A 7676-nucleotide genomic window follows, 5' to 3' on the forward strand; every position below is an offset into this window, starting at 1 on the left:
CGGCGCGGCTGGGGATTGGCCGAGCCGGGTGGGGGTGGGGGGGAGGAAGGCGCACGGGGTTCCGTTGAGCGGGGCGGCGCGTGCGCGCTGAGGCTGGGCTCGCGGGGCGGGGCGGGGCGGGGCGCTGCCCTGCCGGGTAGCGTGTGCCCGGCGGCCGTTGGTCTCCCGTTGGGCTTGGTCTCCCGCGCTTCCGCCTTCCCCTGAGGAGAGCCGGCGCCCCTGAGGGGACCTGCGTGTGGGGCTGGCCGGCCGGGCAGGGCTCACAGGTGGACTGGGTCCAGCCGGGGCTCCTCGGGAGACCGTTGGCTGCTTCCCGCGTCGGGACAGGCCCTTCCTGTCAGGGGCCGCCGCGGAGTGAAAGAGGGACAGGAACGGGAGCCCAAAGGGGCTGTCCCCACGGAGCACTGCGAGAGCCGCTTCTGAGGAGGCTGAGAGGGCTGCTGGAGCGGCCGCAGCTCTCAGACAGTCCTACCTGCTCAGGAGGTCTGTCAGCCTGCCAAGCGGCGGCTCCGTTTGTGCCCTGCTCCACATCCTTGGGGTGAAGTGGCGTTCACTCTTAGCGTGGACTGAGATGACTAAGGCTCGGTCTCCCCGCACCCTGGGAAGGGCCGTGCACTTACACTGTCATTGTAAAGGATGCAAGGAAGTAATTTAGCTTTCATCTTGGAAATGGTGCGTTTAAGTGACTTAAGACTTGAAACACGACTCTGTCTAGAATGTCAGCATGCGTTGGTGCGCACTTCCTGGCTGCTTTCCTGACTCGTAGTGAAGCCTAGGGAATATCTGCGGGAAAACAAAATTCACAGTGGGTCTCTGCAAATTGTCACCACTAGCTTTGGGTACTGTAGTGACCTTCAGGTCTGCAAAAACACATGGGTGTTTTAAAAGTTCACCATGGCTTCAAAATGTATTGTCAAAAGTTTTGAGGCAGAGCAGTTTGAAAAACAGCCTCAGACTGTCATGAGTCATAAATAATTACGTGAAACATTGTTTCTGATGACTTACTTTGTTGGTCAGCCATCAAAAGGAGATAGATGTTCCTACTGCTAAAGTGTGAGCCCAAACGAGAATTATCCATCAAATAAGCATTGGTTTGTACTATAGTAATATAAAAGTAAGCATGTTTGTAGTCTTGATTTATTTAGTATCATTTTATGCTTTGTGATATTTTCTCTTGAAATTGTTGTGTATGTGTGTATATATTAACATACAAATGAAAAGTTTTTCTGAACTTTGGAGAGCGTTTGACAGTCTCTTTAATTTGTGTCCATGAAAATACTGTTGTTTAGTGTTTTCCATCCATAGTTCTTGGCTTCTTTGAAAAAACAGGGGAGGTGCTATTGTCATATTGCAGAAAGAGGTTAAATACTCTCTGTCTTTGTGAAGCGTTTTTTAGCTGTGAGTAACTGAATTGTAGTTGAGTGTTCTGCATTGGGGAGATTTGTTACATTCCTCTTTTTATGTCTGTCGTGCTGCGTTCTCCTTATGTTTCTCTACTACCATTGACATTCTGTGCACTTACAGGATTTGATCCCGCATAGAGCAGGCCCTGAGAACTAAAAATTCCAGGCACAACGGTTCACCTGGTAACACTGAGAATGCTGCATGATCAATGACACTTTCTATTTCATGATAGGAATAATTACTGAAGTAGAAAGCAAATTTGGTAGCTAACTCTCATTTTCTGTGCCTCCTTGGTGCACCTGGGCTCCCCTCCTACTCCTGCTGTCGCCTTCGGTTGATAGAAAGTCACATGGAAGATGTGACACAGGACAGCTCAGTGTGGAAGGGTGTTTAACGTTCCTTTTGTCGGAGCACTGCCTTCCCTTGCATTTTTACTCCATTACTGCCCAGGAAGCTGACATACCTCCGCACTGCACAATGCCGTAACTTGCAGGCTCAGCACTGATAATAATATGCAACTAAGCAGACAATTTGTATCCCTCAGCTTTTGTGGTAGGTAATCTAATACTGGCCACTAAGTACAGTGCTGTGTCTGATTCTAAGCTACGCTTTTTTTGAATTTCAGCAGCTGGTAAAATATTTTCATTGCATTATTATGAATAACCCCTAGTATCAGGCTGAAGAATGCAAACCTGATGGCTTTTTGCTGCTTTTAGCATCTGCGTCACTTGTCCCTTGCAAACACAGTGCTGTAAGGCTGGCATGACCAACTCTGGATTAGAAACTTAATACCTGTCAGGAGCAGAGTACCAAGAAACATTTCAGCTGTGAAATCTCAGTGGAAACCATGGAAAATAGCAGCAACATTTTGGGCCTCGGAAGGCTTAGATCCACATTTAAAGACATGTCTCGGTTGGCACTTTAAAGGAAGCATTAGTTATGCAGTTATGCTTCAATTTGCCTCCCACCTCTGGTTTTATTTTTATGTAAAATTGTGAAAACATGCTGATGTACAGCATTTGTAGTTCTCTGCAAATGCATTGCGTTAGCTTTTATGGTTAAGATTGTTGCTGTGTAAAATGTTAGATGCAGAAAAAAAAGGTCAGTATTTCTGTTTTTTCCTCTCTCAAATTCAGTGATCCTTAATACTTACACAGAGGACATTTGGCTGAAGAATGGCTCACAGGCATGGACTGGCAGAAGTAATGTTTGTAATGCAAGGAATATATCCAGAATGCCACATTGCCGCGATGGGAGCACGAACTCAGCAGACAGCTTTCTACTGCAGTGTATATCACTGACCTGTGTGACCAACCTTTGGCAAGACACAGTGCTTTGAATGCCTCTGCTCAGGTACAGATTTACCCGGAGTACTCTTGTCTCTTTCCTCCCCCACGTTAGCAGTGCACACTGCAGCGTGCCTGTCGTGGCATACAGTGGTGCCTGTCCACCTCTCGTCTTTGTCTTGTAGCTATGATGAGTCTTGCCATGATGCTGTTCCCTGTGCATCTTGGTGCATTTTATAAAGGTTGAGGATTGAAGCACTACTGCATGTAGGGGAAGTGATGCAGCAGCCTCTATTCGTGTGGAGAAACTGAAGAAAGGAAAGCCGAAGTGAGTTGTGGGTGATGCAGGAGGCAAGAGCAGACTTCCATTTCCAGTCACCCAGTGTTTTGTCTTACCCTTACTTCTTCGTACCTAATTATCTCCATTCTGCGACATGAAGGTGACAGACTGCAAACTGCTTTGACATTTGCAGAGCACAAGCAGAAGAACACTTCATTCGATAACTCTTAGGCAGACGCCTGCTTAAGGAAATTGGAGAAGGTGCCCTTAGGTGCAGAGCAGCTTGCAGAAGGGTTCTGGTGGAGTCCTTGCCACAGCATGGGCCCTGGTTCTCTTTAGGAGCTTAACCTTCCTATCAGCTTTGGGGTGCTAAGAGTTTGCTGTAATTTCAGACCTCTACAGCCAGAAGGGAGAAGCATTATCATGCCCATTTCTCTACCAGTAATTGCCATCTGAAAGCAGGCAGTGGTGGCAGCAGTGCATGGTGTTTTGTTGAAGTATCAAATTTTACACAATGCCAGCTTGAAGTCACCTTAAAAATAATCTTTTAACCACAGAATCAGTGTAATAATGCTTATGCTAAAATGTAAATAGTAGGAAGATAGGCTAGAGTACCAGTTCCTAGCTGGTGTGGTATGCTGCTACTCAGTGTGAAATCTGAAATGAAGCATGGGCTAGCATAGGGCTGGCACCCTCTGCCTCCCTCGAGGATGCAGCAGCGTGTGTTCAAGCTGTGGCGCAGAAGAAGCTGTGCCTGGCTGAGGAGGAGGATAAAGTATGCATATGGTTTGACGATACAGCTTAATCTGACCTAGTGACTAGATATCGCCAAGGGGGGTGGCCGTGCTTTACAGCTCTGACTAGTCTCTCTCCACCTCCCATCCCTGTGCTGCTACTGGTACATGTCTGACCCTGCAGTGGCCTGATTCAGGGAGCTGAGTGGCAGGAAAGTTTCCCTGAATTTTGCAGGGCTAATTTTCTGCTGATTTTGCTTCCTGAACTGTCTCCTGAGACATCAGACAGGTGTTGGTGCTAACACAAGACAGTGTGATGGGAATGCGTAGCAAGTGAGGGGGAGTAGAAATGTCTTTTTATGAAGCAGCTGGCTGTTAGATTGTATTATGTGTACTCTCTGACTGCATCCTGAGTCTGTGTAACAGCGAATGCCACAAATCCCTTCATGGGAATATGGGTGTGATAGATACTGCAGTAGGAAATAATAAAACCTGTTTTCTGGTTTTGGTTTTCTTAGGAAAACCGGTTGGAAACATGTTCGCCTGTATTTAATATAGCAACTGCTAGACTAGAGGATAAATATAAAGATAAATCAGTTTATGAACCTTAGCACTGACAAATAGTTGTGAAAGCCTTTAGTCTCTCATATTCTCAGTTTCCCATCTCACATAGTGAATACCGTTGATGCTTAGATAGCATTCAGGCTGGCCAGGTATGCTGGAGGGGCTGTGTAGCTAGCTAGGTAGCTAGCAGGAATTTGTGTAAAAGTAGAGAGAGATTTCTTCACAAGAGTTTTAGCACTTAATATGAAAGCACTTTGTTTTCGAAGGGCCAGATGTGCTACATTTGACTTCTGATGAACTATCACAAAAACAATCTTTTCAGTGGCTTTTGGTCTTTGCTAGGGATAGAAAGAAAAGCTGCTGGAAATTCATTATTTATGCTTAGATGCTTCCTCCTTTTCCAGCCACTTCCCCATACTGGAATACCTTGATGATTTTGCAAGAAACTTTCCATTCCAATGAATAAACATCTCAGTAGGAATCTAATTTAATTTTTATGAAATATGCTGGGTCATTTGAACCTATGACCCAAGTTTTCTTGGAGCAAGAACTTGGAATGGCATATAAGAAACTTTAAAAAATCCTTACTTTCGCATCACAGTGTGATTGTAGACTCATAATTTCATCAGGTTTATCTCTGTCAGTGACATTTATAAAGAACAGTTTCACAGTGCAATAGCCAGCAGTGTCTTTTCATACCTGAAGCATCACTAGAAAATAGCAAAGAGATCTGATGCCAGATTGTATATTTTTATGCTGTAGGATTCATTTGATTATTTATAGAAGCTGCTGTCAATAATTACAGCACACAAGAGACAGAAGGAAAACCTGAAAACCTATCAGGGGGCTGCTATGAAGAAATACACAAATCATTTGTAAATTCCCTCTTTTTTCTCAAATCATAGGGAAACTGCTCTCTCTTATGTGTCAAGAATGAGGGGGAGGTTATGTTTCACTAATGTCAAAAAGTGACCATTCCTAGACAGCATCCAGTGAACAACAACCTGAGGGTCTGTGCCATCTCGTCTCTTGTACCACCATTTGTGTGTATTTTCTCTCATCATCACTATTCGTGATGGAGCCTCAGCTTGGTAAGTTCTGCACTGATATGTAAGAAGGTATTATCACTGCTCTGAGGAGCCTACATTCTATGAGAAAAAACGGGAATCTGCCATCATCTGCCTTTCTTTTTTGGTTGTTGTTGGGTAGTCTCTTAATCCAGTAATTTTTTGATCAAAATCTTGCAGGTGGTACATGCCAAATGGCCTTTTTGCAGAGATTAAATGAGGAATTGTTTGTCAAGTAACTGTGTCGGGAAGGCTTTTCCATGTGTGGGGGAATGTGCAAGGAAAGGCATGACAACACTTGTGTGCTGATTCCTGTTGTTCACTGGTGGATCAAGTAGAGTGGATTTGGAGTGTATTTGATTTTATCAGTCTTTAAAAACTAAGTAGCTTTGTTAGCTAATGTTTCAATTAAAGATCAAAATATCTGTAGACTACCTCTCATATATGCTGTATGCCATTGTGTTCTCTAATACATACTGTTTCTCAGTAGTCTTTGAGTCCACTTAATGAACTATGTTGTCACCCTGTGTAACTGTCAATACTGTAAAGTCCTAATCCAACAAACACATGTATGGTTAGCTTCATTCCTGGGCAGGGACCTGTGAAGGAAAGCCAGCCATCTACCTAAGATTTTGTGTGATAGGGACCAAGGTTCATTATGTTTCTCTGAAAATGCAGGATCCATCTTGGCACTTTATATGACCATACTGCAAATGCAATACGATGAGGATATCAATATTTAAAATATAAAAGAAAGTCAGAAGTGAAAGATGGCAAATCTTTTTCATCATGATACCGTCAAAATAAGAGAAACTACTGAGGGTCACCCACACGATGATGCTATGTGGGTGCCTGTTCAAAAGAAGTTTGGCCAACCTGCCTTAAGGGATGTTGATATCAAGAAAGAGCCAAGCATACAAAAACCAAATATTAAAATGTATCAATATATCAAAAAGTATCACATTTGCACAAACTGCCACCCTGGCTAGGACTCTCAGTACACATTAAAATGATGTGACCTGGGCTGCAGGCAGAACTGTTGTTGCTCTTCTGCACCTTCAACTTTTCCAGAAGTTTAGACTAGAGTTAAAACATGTTTATTAAGTACTGCTGGGATGCTCACATTAGTGTTTATGCTGGCTTACGTATTGCAAAATTAATCGCATCGAGTTAATAGCACACTTTAACTGCTTCAGCATTATTTGAATTAGATCTCACACTAGTGAGCTTGTGTGTGAGTGTGTGAGTGGTCTTGTGACACAGCAGAGCGCTCACCATTTCCATGCAGATGCTGTGTGCACAGTGGAGGGGTAGTTCAGTCTAGATGTATTTGTACTATAAAAAGAAAGAGTTTGCTTGCTAGAAAGTGGAGGGCCTATGTTCTTAAGCCAACCCCCTTCAGCTATCCTGAAAAATACTGGAAGAAAAAAAAAGTCAAATGAAAAACCTGATATTCTTTATTTTTATTATAATTTTAACAACATGAGTAAATTGAAATCTGTAAGCAAAGCAATTACATGAGAAGGGTCTAATAAAGTTGTTCAAGCTACAACCTACTTCGATTGTTGAATCAAACTGAATAAAGCAGGCTGCTTTGATGGGTTTTTAGCTTCCACGAACATAATTGGCAGTGACATCTTCTTTTGCTTTAATGGCAATGGTCTTCTGTGGGCTGAGAGTTTCATAATCAGCTGAAAGTAAAAAAAAAAAATAAAAAATTGGTCACTACTACAAATAGGAAAATTGCTGAACCAAGTACTATCCTCAGTTCAGCTGGTGAAATCTCATCAACTTCTGCAGGATCTGATTATAAAAAATATTTCTCCCTGACCTGAGCAGAAGAGCAAGTAAAAAATCTGTGGATCAGATTCTCAGAGGTTCCATAACTAATGGTGATTGAGGCTCTTAAAAAAGCCCAACCAAGCAACCCAACCACTGTAAAGGTGTTTACAGGTTATTCCCAGAGGACAAATGTTAAGAGTCTGAACTATGTTTCTTCACAAAAGGTATAGTCAGTGGGCCAGATTCTGTCCTCAGACTTCAGGGGGAACTTGTGTGTTTAGAAAGGAAGCTTCCCTAGGATCATAGCTTTAATATTTGGACTGCATAGTGGGAGGAGGAGGGAAGGCATAATGTACCCAAGGCAAGAAACAACAACACAGCTGCTTTACAGCCACTAATGTAGCCCCCAGATGCTGTAGTAGCTTCTTAATCTCAAATCTTCAGGGAAGTGAAACTCGGAGATCTACTGGCGTATTCCTAAACCTTGTCCTTCCATGGCAGTGCTGGAAGCCACCCATCTCCAATACATCAGGAATCTCTGCACGACTAGATTTGGGCT

General features: G+C 43.5%; 1 long non-coding RNA gene across 2 annotated transcripts; it reads left to right on the forward strand.

The window, feature by feature from the left end:
- The first annotated feature begins 112 nt into the window (after positions 1-112).
- LOC140648185 (uncharacterized) lies at positions 113-7602 on the forward strand. 2 transcript variants are annotated; one of them, XR_012041137.1, is made up of 3 exons: positions 113-672; positions 2541-2757; positions 5174-7602. It is a non-coding gene; the product is annotated as an uncharacterized lncRNA (long non-coding RNA). The 2 variants fall into 2 exon arrangements; XR_012041136.1 differs by lacking the exon at positions 5174-7602 and adding an exon at positions 2876-5143.
- The last annotated feature ends 74 nt before the right edge of the window (positions 7603-7676 follow it).

The sequence above is a fragment of the Ciconia boyciana genome, chromosome 2 (assembly GCF_034638445.1).
Source record: "Ciconia boyciana chromosome 2, ASM3463844v1, whole genome shotgun sequence".
Taxonomy (NCBI): domain Eukaryota; kingdom Metazoa; phylum Chordata; class Aves; order Ciconiiformes; family Ciconiidae; genus Ciconia; species Ciconia boyciana.